The following is a 19,630-nucleotide window of genomic DNA, read 5'->3' as shown; positions in this document are numbered from 1 at the left end:
AGGAATTATGTGATCCTTACTAGATGGAAGTAAGGGAGATGGGGCATGAAGTTATTTCTAGGAGTTGGAGGCATACAACGTTTAGCTCAGTTCTGGGCATCTTTGAAATACCTATACAAACTTGTTCCTACATAGTAACTTGGAACTTTGAATGAGAATGTGCTTGCTTACAGCAACGTGCTATATGTTCTGAATGCCCGAATTGGGAATCTGTGTCAAAACTTTGTTAGGAATTATGTGATCCTTACTAGCTGGAAGAAAGGGAGTTGGGGCATGAAGTTATTTCTAGAGGTAGGACACATACCAAGTTTAGCTCAGTTCTGGGCATCTTTGAAATACCTATACAAACTTGTTCCTACATAGTAACTTGCAACTTTGAATGAAAATGTGCTTGCTAAGAGCAACGTGCTATATGTTCTGAAAGCCCGAAATGGGAATCTGTGTCAAAATTTGTTAGGAATTATGTGATCCTTACTAGCTGGAAGTAAGGGAGTTGGGGCATGAAGGTATTTCTGGGAGTTGGACACATACCAATTTTAGCTCAGTTCTGGGCATCTTTGAAATACCTATACAAACTTGTTCTTACATAGTAACTTGCAACTTTGAATGAGAATGTGCTTGCTTACAGCAACGTGCTATATGTACTGAATGCCCGAATAGGGAATCTGTGTCAAAACTTTGTTAGGAATTATGTGATCCTTACTAGCTGGAAATAAGGGACATGGGGCATGAAGTTATTTCTAGGAGTTGGAGACATACCAAGTTTAGCTCAGTTGTGGGCATCTTTGAAAGTCCTATTCAAACTTGTTCCTACATAGTAACTTGCAACTTTGAATGAGAATGTGCTTGCTTACAGCAACGTGCTATATGTTCTGAATGCCCGAATTGGGAATCTGTGTCAAAACTTTGTTAGGAATTATGTGATCCTTACTAGCTGGAAGTAAGAGAGTTGGGGCATGAAGTTATTTCTAGGAGTTGGACACATACCAAGTTTAGCTCAGTTCTGGGCATCTTTGAAATACCTATACAAACTTGTTCCTACATAGTAACTTGCAAATTTGAATGAGAATGTGCTTGCTTACAGCAACGTGCTATATGTTCTGAATGCCCGAATTGGAATCTGTGTCAAAACTTTGTTAGGAATTATGTGATCCTTACTAGCTGGAAGCAAGGGAGATGGGGCATGAAGTTATTTCTAGATGTTGGTCACATACAACGTTAAGCTCAGTTCTGGGCATCTTTGAAATACCTATACAAACTTGTTCCTACATAGTAACTAGCAACTTTGAATGAGAATGTGCTTGCTTACAGCAACGTGCTATATGTTCTGAATGCCCGAATTTGGAATCTGTGTCAAAACTTTGTTAGGAATTATGTGATCCTTATTAGCTGGATGTAAGGGAGACGGGGCATGAAGTTATTTCTAGGAGTTGGAGACATACAACGTTTAGCTCAGTTCTGGGCATCTTTGAAATACCTATACAAACTTGTTCCTACATAGTAACTTGCAACTTTGAATGAGAATGTGCTTGCTTACAGCAACGTGCTATATGTTCTGAAAGCCCGAATTGGGAATCTGTGTCAAAATTTTGTTAGGAATTATGTGATCCTTACTAGATGGAAGTAAGGGAGACGGGGCATGAAGTTATTTCTAGAGGTAGGACACATACCCAGTTTAGCTCAGTTCTGGGCATCTTTGAAATACCTATACAAACTTGTTCCTACATAGTTAATTGCAACTTTGAATGAGAATGTGCTTGCTTACAGCAACGTGCTATATGTTCTGAATGCCCGAATTGGGAATCTGTGTCAAAACTTTGTTAGGAATTATGTGATCCTTACTAGATGGAAGTAAGGGAGATGGGACATGAAGTTATTTCTAGGAGTTGGAGACATACAACGTTTAGCTGAGTTCTGGGCATCTTTGAAATACCTATACAAACTTGTTCTTACATAGTAACTTACATCTTTGAATGAGAATGTGCTTGCTTACAGCAACGTGCTATATGTTCTGAATGCCCGAATTGGGAATCTGTGTCAAAACTTTGTTAGGAATTATGTGATCCTTACTAGCTGGAAGTAAGTGAGATGGGGCATGAAGTTATTTCTAGGAGTTGGAGACATACCAAGTTTAGCTCAGTTCTGGTCATCTTTGAAAGTCCTATTCAAACTTGTTCCTACATAGTAACTAGCAACTTTGAATGAGAATGTGCTTGCTTACAGCAACGTGCTATATGTTCTGAATGCCCGAATTGGGAATCTGTGTCAAATCTTTGTTAGGAATTATGTGATCCTTACTAGCTGGAAGTAAGGGAGTTGGGGCATGAAGGTATTTCTAGGAGTTGGACACATACCAAGTTTAGCTCAGTTCTGGGCATCTTTGAAATACCTATACAAACTTGTTCCTACATAGTAACTTGCAACTTTGAATGAGAATGTGCTTGCTTACAGCAACGTGCTATATGTTCTGAATGCCCGAAAGGGAATCTGTGTCAAAACATTGTTAGGATTTATGTGATCCTTACTAGCTGGAAGTAAGGGAGATGGGGCATGAAGTTATTTCTAGAGGTTGGACACATACAACGTTAAGTTCAGTTCTGGGCATCTTTGAAATACCTATACAAACTTGTTCCTACATAGTAACTTGCAACTTTGAATGAGAATGTGCTTGCTTACAGCAACGTGCTATATGTTCTGAATGCCCGAATTGGGAATCTGTGTCAAAACTTTGTTAGGAATTATGTGATCCTTACTAGATGGAAGTAAGGGAGACGGGGCATGAAGTTATTTCTAGAGGTAGGACACATACCAAGTTTAGCTCAGTTCTGGGCATCTTTGAAATACCTATATACACTTGTTCCTTCATAGTAACCTGCAACTTTGAATGAGAATGTGCTTGCTTACAGCAACGTGCTATATGTTCTGAATGCCCGAATTGGGAATCTGTGTCAAAACTTTGTTAGGAATTATGTGATCCTTACTAGCTGGAAGTAAGGGAGATGGGGCATGAAGTTATTTCTAGGAGTTGGAGACATACCAAGTTTAGCTCAGTTCTGGGCATCTTTGAAATACCTATACAAACTTGTTCCTACATAGTAGCTTGCAACTTTGAATGAGAATGTGCTTGCTTACAGCAACGTGCTATATGTTCTGAATGCCCGAATTGGGAATCTGTGTCAAAACTTTGTTAGGAATTATGTGATCCTTACTAGCTGGAAGAAAGGGAGTTGGGGCATGAAGTTATTTCTAGAGGTAGGACACATACCAAGTTTAGCTCAGTTCTGGGCATCTTTGAAATACCTATACAAACTTGTTCCTACATAGTAACTTTCAACTTTGAATGAAAATGTGCTTGCTAAGAGCAACGTGCTATATGTTCTGAAAGCCCGAAATGGGAATCTGTGTCAAAATTTGTTAGGAATTATGTGATCCTTACTAGCTGGAAGTAAGGGAGTTGGGGCATGAAGGTATTTCTGGGAGTTGGACACATACCAATTTTAGCTCAGTTCTGGGCATCTTTGAAATACCTATACAAACTTGTTCTTACATAGTAACTTGCAACTTTGAATGAGAATGTGCTTGCTTACAGCAACGTGCTATATGTACTGAATGCCCGAATAGGGAATCTGTGTCAAAACTTTGTTAGGAATTATGTGATCCTTACTAGCTGGAAATAAGGGACATGGGGCATGAAGTTATTTCTAGGAGTTGGAGACATACCAAGTTTAGCTCAGTTGTGGGCATCTTTGAAAGTCCTATTCAAACTTGTTCCTACATAGTAACTTGCAACTTTGAATGAGAATGTGCTTGCTTACAGCAACGTGCTATATGTTCTGAATGCCCGAATTGGGAATCTGTGTCAAAACTTTGTTAGGAATTATGTGATCCTTACTAGCTGGAAGTAAGAGAGTTGGGGCATGAAGTTATTTCTAGGAGTTGGACACATACCAAGTTTAGCTCAGTTCTGGGCATCTTTGAAATACCTATACAAACTTGTTCCTACATAGTAACTTGCAAATTTGAATGAGAATGTGCTTGCTTACAGCAACGTGCTATATGTTCTGAATGCCCGAATTGGAATCTGTGTCAAAACTTTGTTAGGAATTATGTGATCCTTACTAGCTGGAAGCAAGGGAGATGGGGCATGAAGTTATTTCTAGATGTTGGACACATACAACGTTAAGCTCAGTTCTGGGCATCTTTGAAATACCTATACAAACTTGTTCCTACATAGTAACTAGCAACTTTGAATGAGAATGTGCTTGCTTACAGCAACGTGCTATATGTTCTGAATGCCCGAATTTGGAATCTGTGTCAAAACTTTGTTAGGAATTATGTGATCCTTATTAGCTGGATGTAAGGGAGACGGGGCATGAAGTTATTTCTAGGAGTTGGAGACATACAACGTTTAGCTCAGTTCTGGGCATCTTTGAAATACCTATACAAACTTGTTCCTACATAGTAACTTGCAACTTTGAATGAGAATGTGCTTGCTTACAGCAACGTGCTATATGTTCTGAAAGCCCGAATTGGGAATCTGTGTCAAAATTTTGTTAGGAATTATGTGATCCTTACTAGATGGAAGTAAGGGAGACGGGGCATGAAGTTATTTCTAGAGGTAGGACACATACCCAGTTTAGCTCAGTTCTGGGCATCTTTGAAATACCTATACAAACTTGTTCCTACATAGTTAATTGCAACTTTGAATGAGAATGTGCTTGCTTACAGCAACGTGCTATATGTTCTGAATGCCCGAATTGGGAATCTGTGTCAAAACTTTGTTAGGAATTATGTGATCCTTACTAGATGGAAGTAAGGGAGATGGGACATGAAGTTATTTCTAGGAGTTGGAGACATACAACGTTTAGCTGAGTTCTGGGCATCTTTGAAATACCTATACAAACTTGTTCTTACATAGTAACTTACATCTTTGAATGAGAATGTGCTTGCTTACAGCAACGTGCTATATGTTCTGAATGCCCGAATTGGGAATCTGTGTCAAAACTTTGTTAGGAATTATGTGATCCTTACTAGCTGGAAGTAAGTGAGATGGGGCATGAAGTTATTTCTAGGAGTTGGAGACATACCAAGTTTAGCTCAGTTCTGGTCATCTTTGAAAGTCCTATTCAAACTTGTTCCTACATAGTAACTAGCAACTTTGAATGAGAATGTGCTTGCTTACAGCAACGTGCTATATGTTCTGAATGCCCGAATTGGGAATCTGTGTCAAATCTTTGTTAGGAATTATGTGATCCTTACTAGCTGGAAGTAAGGGAGTTGGGGCATGAAGGTATTTCTAGGAGTTGGACACATACCAAGTTTAGCTCAGTTCTGGGCATCTTTGAAATACCTATACAAACTTGTTCCTACATAGTAACTTGCAACTTTGAATGAGAATGTGCTTGCTTACAGCAACGTGCTATATGTTCTGAATGCCCGAAAGGGAATCTGTGTCAAAACATTGTTAGGATTTATGTGATCCTTACTAGCTGGAAGTAAGGGAGATGGGGCATGAAGTTATTTCTAGAGGTTGGACACATACAACGTTAAGTTCAGTTCTGGGCATCTTTGAAATACCTATACAAACTTGTTCCTACATAGTAACTTGCAACTTTGAATGAGAATGTGCTTGCTTACAGCAACGTGCTATATGTTCTGAATGCCCGAATTGGGAATCTGTGTCAAAACTTTGTTAGGAATTATGTGATCCTTACTAGATGGAAGTAAGGGAGACGGGGCATGAAGTTATTTCTAGAGGTAGGACACATACCAAGTTTAGCTCAGTTCTGGGCATCTTTGAAATACCTATATACACTTGTTCCTTCATAGTAACCTGCAACTTTGAATGAGAATGTGCTTGCTTACAGCAACGTGCTATATGTTCTGAATGCCCGAATTGGGAATCTGTGTCAAAACTTTGTTAGGAATTATGTGATCCTTACTAGCTGGAAGTAAGGGAGATGGGGCATGAAGTTATTTCTAGGAGTTGGAGACATACCAAGTTTAGCTCAGTTCTGGGCATCTTTGAAATACCTATACAAACTTGTTCCTACATAGTAGCTTGCAACTTTGAATGAGAATGTGCTTGCTTACAGCAACGTGCTATATATTCTGAATGCGCAAATTGGGAATCTGTGTCAAAACTTTGTTAGGAATTATGTGATCCTTACTAGCTGGAAGTAAGGGAGTTGGGGCAAGAAGTTATTTCTAGAGGTAGGACACATACCAAGATTAGCTCAGTTCTGGGCATCTTTGAAATACCTATACAAACTTGTTCCTACATAGTAACTTGCAACTTTGAATGAGAATGTGCTTGCTTACAGCAACGTGCTATATGTTCTGAATGACCGAATTGGGAATCTGTGTCAAAACTTTGTTAGGAATTATGTGATCCTTACTAGCTGGAAGTAAGGAAGATGGGGCATGAAGTTATTTCTAGGAGTTGGAGACATACCATGTTTAGCTCGGTTCTGGGCATCTTTGAAATACCTATACAAACTTGTTCCTACATAGTAACTTGCAACTTTGAATGAGAATGTGCTTGCTTACAGCAACGTGCTATATGTTCTGAATGCCCGAATTGGAATCTGTGTCAAAACTTTGTTAGGAATTATGTGATCCTTACTAGCTGGAAGTAAGGGAGTTGGGGCATGAAGTTATTTCTAGAGGTAGGACACATACCAAGTTTAGTTCAGTTCTGGGCATCTTTGAAATACCTATACAAACTTGTTCCTACATAGTAACTTGCAACTTTGAATGAGAATGTGCTTGCTTACAGCAACGTGCTATATGTTCTGAATGCCCGAAATGGGAATCTGTGTCAAAATTTGTTAGGAATTATGTGATCCTTACTAGCTGGAAGTAAGGGAGTTGGGGCATGAAGGTATTTCTAGGAGTTGGACACATACCAATTTTAGCACAGTTCTGGGTATCTTTGAAATACCTATACAAACTTGTTCCTACATAGTAACTTGCAACTTTGAATGAGAATGTGCTTGCTTACAGCAACGTGCTATATGTTCTGAATGTCCGAATTGGGAATCTGTGTCAAAACTTTGTTAGGAATTATGTGATCCTTACTAGCTGAAAGTAGGGAAATGGGGCATGAAGTTATTTCTAGGAGTTGGAGACATACCAAGTTTAGCTCAGTTCTGGGCATCTTTGAAAGTCCTATTCAAACTTGTTCCTACATAGTAACTTGCAACTTTGAATGAGAATGTGCTTGCTTACAGCAACGTGCTATATGTTCTGAATGCCCGAATTGGGAATCTGTGTCAAAACTTTGTTAGGAATTATGTGATCCTTACTTGCTGGAAGTAAGGGAGAAGGGGCTTGAAGTTATTTCTAGCAGTTGGAGACATACAACGTTTAGCTCAGTTTTGGGCATCTTTGAAATACCTATACAAACTTATTCCTACAAAGTAACTTGCAACTTTGAATGAGAATGTGCTTGCTTACAGCAACGTGCTATATGTTCTGAATGCCTGAATTTGGAATCTGTGTCAAAACTTTGTTAGGAATTATGTGATCCTTACTAACTGGAAGTAAGGGAGTTGGGGCATGAAGTTATTTCTAGAGGTAGGACACATACCAAGTTTAGCTCAGTTCTGGGCATCTTTGAAATACCTATACAAACTTGTTCCTACATAGTAACCTGCAACTTTGAATGAGAATGTGCTTGCTTACAGCAACGTGCTAAATGTTCTGAATGCCCGAATTGGGAATCTGTGTCAAAACTTTCTTAGAAATTATGTGATCCTTACTACCTGGAAGTAAGGGAGATGGGGCATGAAGTTATTTCTAGGAGTTGGAGATATACAACATTTAGGTCAGTTCTGGGTATCTTTGAAATACCTATACAAATTTGTTCCTACATAGTAACTTGCAACTTTGAATGAGAATGTGCTTGCTTACAGCAACGTGCTATATGTTCTGAATGCCCGAATTGGGAATCTGTGTCAAAACTTTGTTAGGAATTATGTGATCCTTACTAGCTGGAAGTAAGGGAGATGGGGCATGAAGTTATTTCTAGGAGTTGGAGACATACCAAGTTTAGCTCAGTTCTGGGCATCTTTGAAATACCTATACAAACTTGTTCCTACATAGTAACTTGCAAGTTTGAATGAGAATGTGCTTGCTTACAGCAACGTGCTATATGTTCTGAATGCCCGAATTGGGAATCTGTGTCAAAACTTTGATAGGAATTATGTGATCCTTACTAGTTGGCAGCAAGGGAATTGGGGCATGAAGTTATTTCTAGAGGTAGGACACATACCAAGTTTAGCTCATTTCTGGTTATCTTTGAAATACCTATACAAACTTGTTCCTACATAGTAACTTGCAAGTTTGAATGAGAATGTGCTTGCTTACAGCAACGTGCTACATGTTCTGAATGCCCGAAAGGGAATCTGTGTCAAAACATTGTTAGGATTTATGTGATCCTTACTAGCTGGAAGTAAGGGAGATGGGGCATGAAGTTATTTCTAGAGGTTGGACACATACAACGTTAAGTTCAGTTCTGGGCATCTTTGAAATACCTATACAAACTTGTTCCTACATAGTAACTTGCAACTTTGAATGAGAATGTGCTTGCTTACAGCAACGTGCTATATGTTCTGAATGCCCGAATTGGGAATCTGTGTCAAAACTTTGTTAGGAATTATGTGATCCTTACTAGATGGAAGTAAGGGAGACGGGGCATGAAGTTATTTCTAGAGGTAGGACACATACCAAGTTTAGCTCAGTTCTGGGCATCTTTGAAATACCTATATACACTTGTTCCTTCATAGTAACCTGCAACTTTGAATGAAAATGTGCTTGCTTACAGCAACGTGCTATATGTTCTGAATGCCCGAATTGGGAATCTGTGTCAAAACTTTGTTAGGAATTATGTGATCCTTACTAGCTGGAAGTAAGGGAGATGGGGCATGAAGTTATTTCTAGGAGTTGGAGACATACCAAGTTTAGCTCAGTTCTGGGCATCTTTGAAATACCTATACAAACTTGTTCCTACATAGTAACTTGCAACTTTGAATGAGAATGTGCTTGCTTACAGCAACGTGCTATATATTCTGAATGCCCAAATTGGGAATCTGTGTCAAAACTTTGTTAGGATTTATGTGATCCTTACTAGCTGGAAGTAAGGGAGTTGGGGCAAGAAGTTATTTCTAGAGGTAGGACACATACCAAGATTAGCTCAGTTCTGGGCATCTTTGAAATACCTATACAAACTTGTTCCTACATAGTAACTTGCAACTTTGAATGAGAATGTGCTTGCTTACAGCAACGTGCTATATGTTCTGAATGACCGAATTGGGAATCTGTGTCAAAACTTTGTTAGGAATTATGTGATCCTTACTAGCTGGAAGTAAGGAAGATGGGGCATGAAGTTATTTCTAGGAGTTGGAGACATACCATGTTTAGCTCGGTTCTGGGCATCTTTGAAATACCTATACAAACTTGTTCCTACATAGTAACTTGCAACTTTGAATGAGAATGTGCTTGCTTACAGCAACGTGCTATATGTTCTGAATGCCTGAATTGGAATCTGTGTCAAAACTTTGTTAGGAATTATGTGATCCTTACTAGCTGGAAGTAAGGGAGTTGGGGCATGAAGTTATTTCTAGAGGTAGGACACATACCAAGTTTAGTTCAGTTCTGGGCATCTTTGAAATACCTATACAAACTTGTTCCTACATAGTAACTTGCAACTTTGAATGAGAATGTGCTTGCTTACAGCAACGTGCTATATGTTCTGAATGCCCGAAATGGGAATCTGTGTCAAAATTTGTTAGGAATTATGTGATCCTTACTAGCTGGAAGTAAGGGAGTTGGGGCATGAAGGTATTTCTAGGAGTTGGACACATACCAATTTTAGCACAGTTCTGGGCATCTTTGAAATACCTATAGAAACTTGTTCCTACATAGTAACTTGCAACTTTGAATGAGAATGTGCTTGCTTACAGCAACGTGCTATATGTTCTGAATGTCCGAATTGGGAATCTGTGTCAAAACTTTGTTAGGAATTATGTGATCCTTACTAGCTGAAAGTAGGGAGATGGGGCATGAAGTTATTTCTAGGAGTTGGAGACATACCAAGTTTAGCTCAGTTCTGGGCATCTTTGAAAGTCCTATTCAAACTTGTTCCTACATAGTAACTTGCAACTTTGAATGAGAATGTGCTTGCTTACAGCAACGTGCTATATGTTCTGAATGCCCGAATTGGGAATCTGTGTCAAAACTTTGTTAGGAATTATGTGATCCTTACTTGCTGGAAGTAAGGGAGAAGGGGCTTGAAGTTATTTCTAGCAGTTGGAGACATACAACGTTTAGCTCAGTTTTGGGCATCTTTGAAATACCTATACAAACTTATTCCTACAAAGTAACTTGCAACTTTGAATGAGAATGTGCTTGCTTACAGCAACGTGCTATATGTTCTGAATGCCTGAATTTGGAATCTGTGTCAAAACTTTGTTAGGAATTATGTGATCCTTACTAACTGGAAGTAAGGGAGTTGGGGCATGAAGTTATTTCTAGAGGTAGGACACATACCAAGTTTAGCTCAGTTCTGGGCATCTTTGAAATACCTATACAAACTTGTTCCTACATAGTAACCTGCAACTTTGAATGAGAATGTGCTTGCTTACAGCAACGTGCTATATGTTCTGAATGCCCGAATTGGGAATCTGTGTCAAAACTTTCTTAGAAATTATGTGATCCTTACTACCTGGAAGTAAGGGAGATGGGGCATGAAGTTATTTCTAGGAGTTGGAGATATACAACATTTAGGTCAGTTCTGGGTATCTTTGAAATACCTATACAAATTTGTTCCTACATAGTAACTTGCAACTTTGAATGAGAATGTGCTTGCTTACAGCAACGTGCTATATGTTCTGAATGCCCGAATTGGGAATCTGTGTCAAAACTTTGTTAGGAATTATGTGATCCTTACTAGCTGGAAGTAAGGGAGATGGGGCATGAAGTTATTTCTAGGAGTTGGAGACATACCAAGTTTAGCTCAGTTCTGGGCATCTTTGAAATACCTATACAAACTTGTTCCTACATAGTAACTTGCAAGTTTGAATGAGAATGTGCTTGCTTACAGCAACGTGCTATATGTTCTGAATGCCCGAATTGGGAATCTGTGTCAAAACTTTGATAGGAATTATGTGATCCTTACTAGTTGGCAGCAAGGGAATTGGGGCATGAAGTTATTTCTAGAGGTAGGACACATACCAAGTTTAGCTCATTTCTGGTTATCTTTGAAATACCTATACAAACTTGTTCCTACATAGTAACTTGCAAGTTTGAATGAGAATGTGCTTGCTTACAGCAACGTGCTATATGTTCTGAATGCCCGAATTGGGAATCTGTGTCAAAACCTTTTTAGGAATTATGTGATCCTTACTAGCTGGAAGTAAGGGAGATGGGGCATGATGTTATTTCTAGGAGTTGGAGACATACAACGTTTAGCTCAGTTCTGGGCATCTTTGAAATACCTATACAATCTTGTTCCTACATAGTAACTTGCAACTTTGAATGAGAATGTGCTTGCTTACAGCAACGTGCTATATGTTCTGAATGCCCGAATTGGGAATCTGTGTCAAAACTTTGTTAGGAATTATGTGATCCTTACTAGCTGGAAGTAAGGGAGATGGGGCATGAAGTTATTTCTAGGAGTTGGAGACATACCAAGTTTAGCTCAGTTCTGGGCATCTTTGAAATACCTATACAAACTTGTTCCTACATAGTAACTTGCAACTTTGAATGAGAATGTGCTTGCTTACAGCAACGTGCTATATGTTCTGAATGCCCGAATTGGGAATCTGTGTCAAAACTTTGTTAGGAATTATGTGATCCTTACTAGCTGAAAGTAGGGGAGATGGGGCATGAAATTATCTCTAGGAGTTGGACACATAACAAGTTTAGCTCAGTTCTGGGCATCTTTGAAATACCTATACAAACTTGTTCCTACATAGTAACTTGCAACTTTGAATGAGAATGTGCTTGCTTACAGCAACGTGCTATATGTTCTGAATGCCCGAATTTGGAATCTGTGTCAAAAATTTGTTAGCAATTATGTGATCCTTCCTAGCTGGAAGTAAGGGAGATGGGGCATGAAGTTATTTCTAGGAGTTGGAGACATACCAAATTTAGCTCAGTTCTGGGCATCTTTGAAAGTCCTATTCAAACTTGTTCCTATAGTAACTTGCAACTTTGAATGAGAATGTGCTTGCTTACAGCAACGTGCTATATGTTCTGAATGCCCGAATTGGGAATCTGTGTCAAAACTTTGTTAGGAATTATGTGATCCTTACTAGCTGGAAGTAAGGGAGATGGGGCATGAAGTTATTTCTAGGAGTTGGAGACATACAACGTTTAGCTCCGTTCTGGGCATCTTTGAAAGTCCTATACAAACTTGTTCCTACATAGTAACTTGCATCTTTGAATGAGAATGTGCTTGCTTACAGCAACGTGCTATATGGTCTGAATGCCCGAATTGGGAATCTGTGTCAAAACTTTGTTAGGAATTATGTGATCCTTACTAGCTGGAAGTAAGGGAGATGGGGCATGAAGTTATTTCTAGGAGTTGGAGACATACCAAGTTTAGCTCAGTTCTGGGCATCTTTGAAATACCTATACAAACTTGTTCCTACATAGTAACTTGCAACTTTGAATGAGAATGTGCTTGCTTACAGCAACGTGCTATATGTTCTGAATGCCCGAATTGGGAATCTGTGTCAAAATTTGATAGGAATTATGTGATCCTTACTAGTTTGCAGCAAGGGAGTTGGGGCATGAAGTTATTTCTAGAGGTAGGACACATACCAAGTTTAGCTCAGTTCTGGGCATCTTTGAAATACCTATACAAACTTGTTCCTACATAGTAACTTGCAACTTTGAATGAGAATGTGCTTGCTTACAGCAACGTGCTATATGTTCTGAATGCCCGAATTGGGAATCTGTGTCAAAACCTTTTTAGGAATTATGTGATCCTTACTAGCTGGAAGTAAGGGAGATGGGGCATGAAGATATTTCTAGGAGTTGGAGACATACAACGTTTAGCTCAGTTCTGGGCATCTTTGAAATACCTATACAATCTTGTTCCTACATAGTAACTTGCAACTTTGAATGAGAATGTGCTTGCTTACAGCAACGTGCTATATGTTCTGAATGCCCGAATTGGGAATCTGTGTCAAAACTTTGTTAGGAATTATGTGATCCTTACTAGCTGGAAGTAAGGGATATGGGGCATGAAGTTATTTCTAGGAGTTGGACACATACCAAGTTTAGCTCAGTTCTGGGCATCTTTGAAATACCTATACAAACTTGTTCCTACATAGTAACTTGCAACTTTGTATGAGAATGTGCTTGCTTACAGCAACGTGCTATATGTTCTGAATGCCCGAATTGGGAATCTGTGTCAAAACTTTGTTAGGAATTATGTGATCCTTACTAGCTGGAAGTAAGGGAGTTGGGGCATGAAGATATTTCTAGAGGTAGGACACATACCAAGTTTAGCTCAGTTCTGGGCATCTTTGAAATACCTATACAAACTTGTTCCTACATAGTAACTTGCAACTTTGAATGAGAATGTGCTTGCTTACAGCAACGTGCTATATGTTCTGAATGCCCGAATTGGGAATCAGTGTCAAACTTTGTTAGAAATTATGTGATCCTTACTAGATTGAAGTAAGGGAGATGGGGCATGAAGTTATTTCTAGGAGTTGGAAACATACCAAGTTTAGCTCAGTTCTGGGCATCTTTGAAATACCTATACAAACTTGTTCCTACATAGTAACTTGCAACTTTGAATGAGAATGTGCTTGCTTTCTGCAACGTGCTATATGTTCTGAATGCCCGAATTGGGAATCTGTGTCAAAACTTTGTTAGGAATTATGTGATCCTTACTTGCTGGAAGTAAGGGAGTTGGGGCAAGAAGTTATTTCTAGAGGTAGGACACATACCAAGTTTAGCTTAGTTCTGGGCATCTTTGAAATAGCTATACATACTTGTTCCCACATAGTAACTTGCAACTTTGAATGAGAATGTGCTTGCTTACAGCAACGTGCTATATGTTCTGAATGCCCGAATAGGGAATCTGTGTCAAAACTTTTTAGGAATTATGTGATCCTTACTAGCTGCAAGTATGGGAGTTGAGCAATGAAGTTATTTCTAGGAGTTGGAGACATACCAAGTTTAGCTCAGTTCTGGGCATCTTTGAAATACCTATACAAACTTGTTCCTACATAGTAACTTGCAACTTTGAATGAGAATGTGCTTGCTTACAGCAACGTGCTATATGTTCTGAATGCCCGAATTGGGAATCTGTGTCAAAACTTTGTTAGGAATTATGTGATCCTTACTGGCTGGAAGTAAGGGAGTTGGGGCATGAAGATATTTCTAGAGGTAGGACACATACCAAGTTTAGCTCAGTTCTGGGCATCTTTGAAATACCTATACAAACTTGTTCCTACATAGTAACTTGCAACTTTGAATGAGAATGTGCTTGCTTACAGCAACGTGCTATATGTTCTGAATGCCCGAATTGGGAATCTGTGTCAAAACTTTGTTAGAAATTATGTGATCCTTACTAGATGGAATTAAGGGAGATGGGGCATGATGTTATTTCTAGGACTTGGAGACATACCAAGTTTAGCTCAGTTCTGGGCATCTTTGAAATACCTATACAAACTTGTTCCTACATAGTAACTTGCAACTTTGAATGAGAATGTGCTTGCTTACAGCAACGAGCTATATGTTCTGAATGCCCGAATTGGGAATGTGTGTCAAAACTTTGTAAGGAATTATGTGATCCTTACTAGATGGAAGTAAGTGAGATGGGGTATGAAGTTATTTCTAGGAGTTGGAGACATACCAAGATTAGCTCAGTTCTGGGCATCTTTGAAATACCTATACAAACTTGTTCCTACATAGTAACTTGCAACTTTGAATGAGAATGTGCTTGCTTACAGCAACGTGCTATATGTTCTGAATGCCCGAATTGGGAATCTGTGTCAAAACTTTGTTAGGAATTATGTGATCCTTACTAGCTGGAAGTAAGGGAGTTGGGGCATGAAGTTATTTCTAGAGGTAGGACACATACCAAGTTTAGCTCAGTTCTGGGCATCTTTGAAATACCTATACAAACTTGTTCCTACATAGAAACTTGCAACTTTGAATGAAAATGTGCTTGCTAAGAGCAACGTGCTACATGTTCTGAATGCCCGAAATGGGAATCTGTATCAAAATTTGTTAGGAATTATGTGATCCTTATTAGCTGGACGTAAGGGAGTTGGGGCATGAAGGTATTTCTAAGAGTTGGACACATAGCAATTTTAGCACAGTTCTGGGCATCTTTAAAATACCTATACAAACTTGTTCCTACATAGTAACTTGCAACTTTGAATGAGAATGTGCTTGCTTACAGCACGTGCTATATGTTCTGAATGCCCGAATTGGGAATCTGTGTCAAAACTTTGTTAGGAATTATGTGATCCTTACTAGCTGGAAGTAGGGAGATGGGGCATGAAGTTATTTCTAGGAGTTGGACACATACCAAGTTTAGCTCAGTTCTGGGCATCTTTGAAATACCTATACAAACTTGTTCCTACATAGTAACTTGCAACTTTGAATGAGAATGTGCTTGCTTACAGCAACGTGCTATATGTTCTGAACGCCCGAATTGGGAATCTGTGTCAAAACTTTGTTAGGAATTATGTGATCCTTACTAGCTGGAAGTAAGAGAGATGGGGCATGAAGTTATTTCTAGGAGTTGGAGACATACCAAGTTTAGCTCAGTTCTGGGCATCTTTGAAATACCTATACAAACTTGTTCCTTCATAGTAACTTGCATCTTTGAATGAGAATGTGCTTGCTTACAGCAACGTGCTATATGTTCTGAATGCCCGAATAGGGAATCTGTGTCAAAACTTTGTTAGGAATTATGTGATCCTTACTAGATGGAAGTAAGGGAGACGGGGCATGAAGTTATTTCTAGAGGTAGGACACATACCAAGTTTAGCTCAGTTCTGGGCATCTTTGAAATACCTATACAAACTTGTTCCTACACAGTAACTTGCAACTTTGAATGAGAATGTGCTTGCTTACAGCAACGTGCTATATGTTCTGAATGCCCGAATTGGGAATCTGTGTCAAAACTTTGTTAGGAATTATGTGATCCATACTAGCTGGAAGTAAGGGAGATGGGGCATGAGATTATTTCTAGGAGTTGGACACATACCAAATTTAGCTCAGTTCTGGGCATCTTTGAAATACCTTTACAAACTTGTTCCTACATAGTAACTTTCAACTTTGAATGAGAATGTGCTTGCTTACAGCAACGTGCTATATGTTCTGAATGCCCGAATTGGGAATCTGTGTCAAAACTGTGTTAGGAATTATGTGATCCTTACTAGCTGGATGTAGGGAGAAGGGTCATGAAGTTATTTCTAGGAGTTGGAGACATAGAACATTTAGCTCAGTTCTGGGCATCTTTGAAATACCTATACAAACTTGTTCCTACATAGTAACTTGCAACTTTGAATGAGAATGTGCTTGCTTACAGCAACGTGCTATATGTTCTGAATGCCCGAATTGGGAATCTGTGTCAAAACTTTGTTAGAAATTATGTGATCCTTACTAGATGGAAGTAAGGGAGATGGGGCATGAAGTTATTTCTAGAAGTTGGAGACATACCAAGTTTTGCTCAGTTCTGGGCATCTTTGAAATACCTATACAAACTTGTTCCTACATAGTAACTTGCAACTTTGAATGAGAATGTGCTTGCTTACAGCAACGTGCTATATGTTCTGAATGCCCGAATTGGGAATCTGTGTCAAAACTTTGTTAGGAATTATGTGATCCTTACTAGCTGGAAGTAAGGGAGATGGGGCATGAAGTTATTTCTAGAGGTTGGACACATACAACGTTAAGCTCAGTTCTGGGCATCTTTGAAATACCTATACAAACTTGTTCCTACATAGTAACCTGCAACTTTGAATGAGAATGTGCTTGCTTACAGCAACGTGCTATATGTTCTGAATGCCCGAATTGGGAATCTGTGTCAAAACTTTGTTAGGAATTACGTGATCCTTACACGCTGGAAGTAAGGGAGTTGAGCCATGAAGTTATTTCTAGGGGTTGGACACATACCAAATTTAGCTGAGTTCTGGGCATCTTTGAAATACCTATACAAACTTGTTCCTACATAGTAACTTGCAACTTTGAATGAGAATGTGCTTGCTTACAGCAACGTGCTATATGTTCTGAATGCCAGAATGGGGAATCTGTGTCAAAACTTTGTTAGGAATTATGTGATCATTACTAGATGGAAGTAAGGGAGATGGGGCATGAAGTTATTTCTAGAGGTTGGACAAATACAACGTTTAACTCAGTTCTGGGCATCTTTGAAATACCTATACAAACTTGTTCCTACATAGTAACTTGCAACTTTAAATGAGAATGTGCTTGCTTACAGCAACGTGCTATATGTTCTGAATGCCCGAATTGGGAATCTGTGTCAAAACTTTGTTAGGAATTATGTGATCCTTACTAGCTGGAAGTAAGGGAGATTGGTCATGAAATTATTTCTAGGAGTTGGAGACATACCAAGTTTAGCTCAGTTCTGGGCATCTTTGAAATACCTATACAAACTTGTTCCTACATAGTAACTTGCAACTTTGAATGAGAATGTGCTTGCTTACAGCAACGTGCTATATGTTCTGAATGCCCGAATTGGGAATCTGTGTCAAAACTTTGTTAGGAATTATGTGATCCTTACTAGCTGGAAGTAACTGAGTTGAGCAATGAAGTTATTTCTAGGAGTTCGACACATACCAAATTTAGCTCAGTTCTGGGTATCTTTGAAATACCTATACAAACTTGTTCCTACATAGTAACTTGCAACTTTGAATGAGAATGTGCTTGCTTACAGCAACGTGCTATATGTTCTGAATGCCCGAATGGGGAATCTGTGTCAAAACTTTGTTAGGAATTATGTGATCCTTACTAGATGGAAGTAAGGGAGATGGGGCATGAAGTTATTTCTAGAGGTTGGACACATACAACGTTTACCTGAGTTCTGGGCATCTTTGAAATACATATACAAACTTGTTCCTACATAGTAACTTGCAACTTTGAATGAGAATGTGCTTGCTTACAGCAACGTGCTATATGTTTTCAATGCCCGAATTGGAAATCTGTGTCAAAACTTTGTTAGGAATTTTGTGATCCTTACTAGATGGAAGTAAGGGAGATGGGTCATGAAGTTATTTCTAGGAGTTGGAGACATACAACCTTTAGCTCAGTTCTGGGCATCTTTGAAATACCTATACAAACTTGTTCCTACATAGTAACTTGCAACTTTGAATGAGAATGTGCTTGCTTACAGCAACGTGCTATATGTTCTGAATGCCCGAATTGGGAATCTGTGTCAAAATTTTGATAGGAATTATGTGATCCTTACTAGCTGGCAGCAAGGGAGTTGGGGCATGAAGTTATTTCTAGAGGTAGGACACATACCAAGTTTAGCTCATTTCTGGTTAACTTTGAAATACCTATACAAACTTGTTCCTACATAGTAACTTGCAACTTTGAATGAGAATGTGCTTGCTTGCAGCAACGTGCTATATGTTCTGAATGCCCGAATTGGGAATCTGTGTCAAAACTTTATTAGGAATTATGTGATCCTTACTATATTGAAGTAAGGGAGATGGGGCATGAGGTTATTTCTAGGAGTTGGAGACATACAACGTTTAGCTCACTTCTGGGCATCTTTGAAATACCTATACAATCTTGTTACTACATAGTAACTTGCAACTTTGAATGAGAATGTGCTTGCTTACAGCAACGTGCTATATGTTCTGAATGCCCGAATAGTGAATCTGTGTCAAAACTTTGTTAGGAATTATGTGATCCTTACTAGCTGGAAGTAAGGGAGATGGGGCATGAAGTTATTTCTAGGAGTTGGACACATACCAAGTTTAGCTCAGTTCTGGGCATCTTTGAAATACCTATACAAACTTGTTCCTACATAGTAACTTGCAACTTTGAATGAGAATGAGCTTGCTTACAGCAACGTGCTATATGTTCTGAATGCCCGGATTGGGAATCTGTGTCAAAACTTTGTTAGGAATTATGTGATCCTTACTAACTGGAAGTAAGGGAGATGGGGCATGAAATTATTTCTAGGAGTTGGAGACATAACAAGTTTAGCTCAGTTCTGGGCATCTTTGAAATACCTATACAAACTTGTTCCTACATAGTAACTTGCAACTTTGAATGAGAATGTGCTTGCTTGCAGCAACGTGCTATATGTTCTGAATGCCCGAATTGGGAATCTGTGTCAAAACTTTGTTAGGAATTATGTGATCCTAACTAGCTGGAAGTAAGGGAGTTGAGCAATGAAGTTATTTCTAGGAGTTGGAGACATACCAAGTTTAGCTCAGTTCTGGGCATCTTTGAAATACCTATACAAACTTGTTCCTACTTAGTAACTTGCAACTTTGAATGAGAATGTGCTTGCTTACAGCACCGTGCTATATGTTCTGAATGCGCGAATAGGGAATCTGTGTCAAAACTTTGTTAGGAATTATGTGATCCTTACTAGCTGGAAGTAAGGGAGTTGGGG

The sequence above is a fragment of the Diceros bicornis genome, chromosome 25, assembly GCF_020826845.1.
Source record: "Diceros bicornis minor isolate mBicDic1 chromosome 25, mDicBic1.mat.cur, whole genome shotgun sequence".
NCBI classification, from domain to species: domain Eukaryota; kingdom Metazoa; phylum Chordata; class Mammalia; order Perissodactyla; family Rhinocerotidae; genus Diceros; species Diceros bicornis.
Note: the sequence above shows the minus strand (reverse complement) of the source record.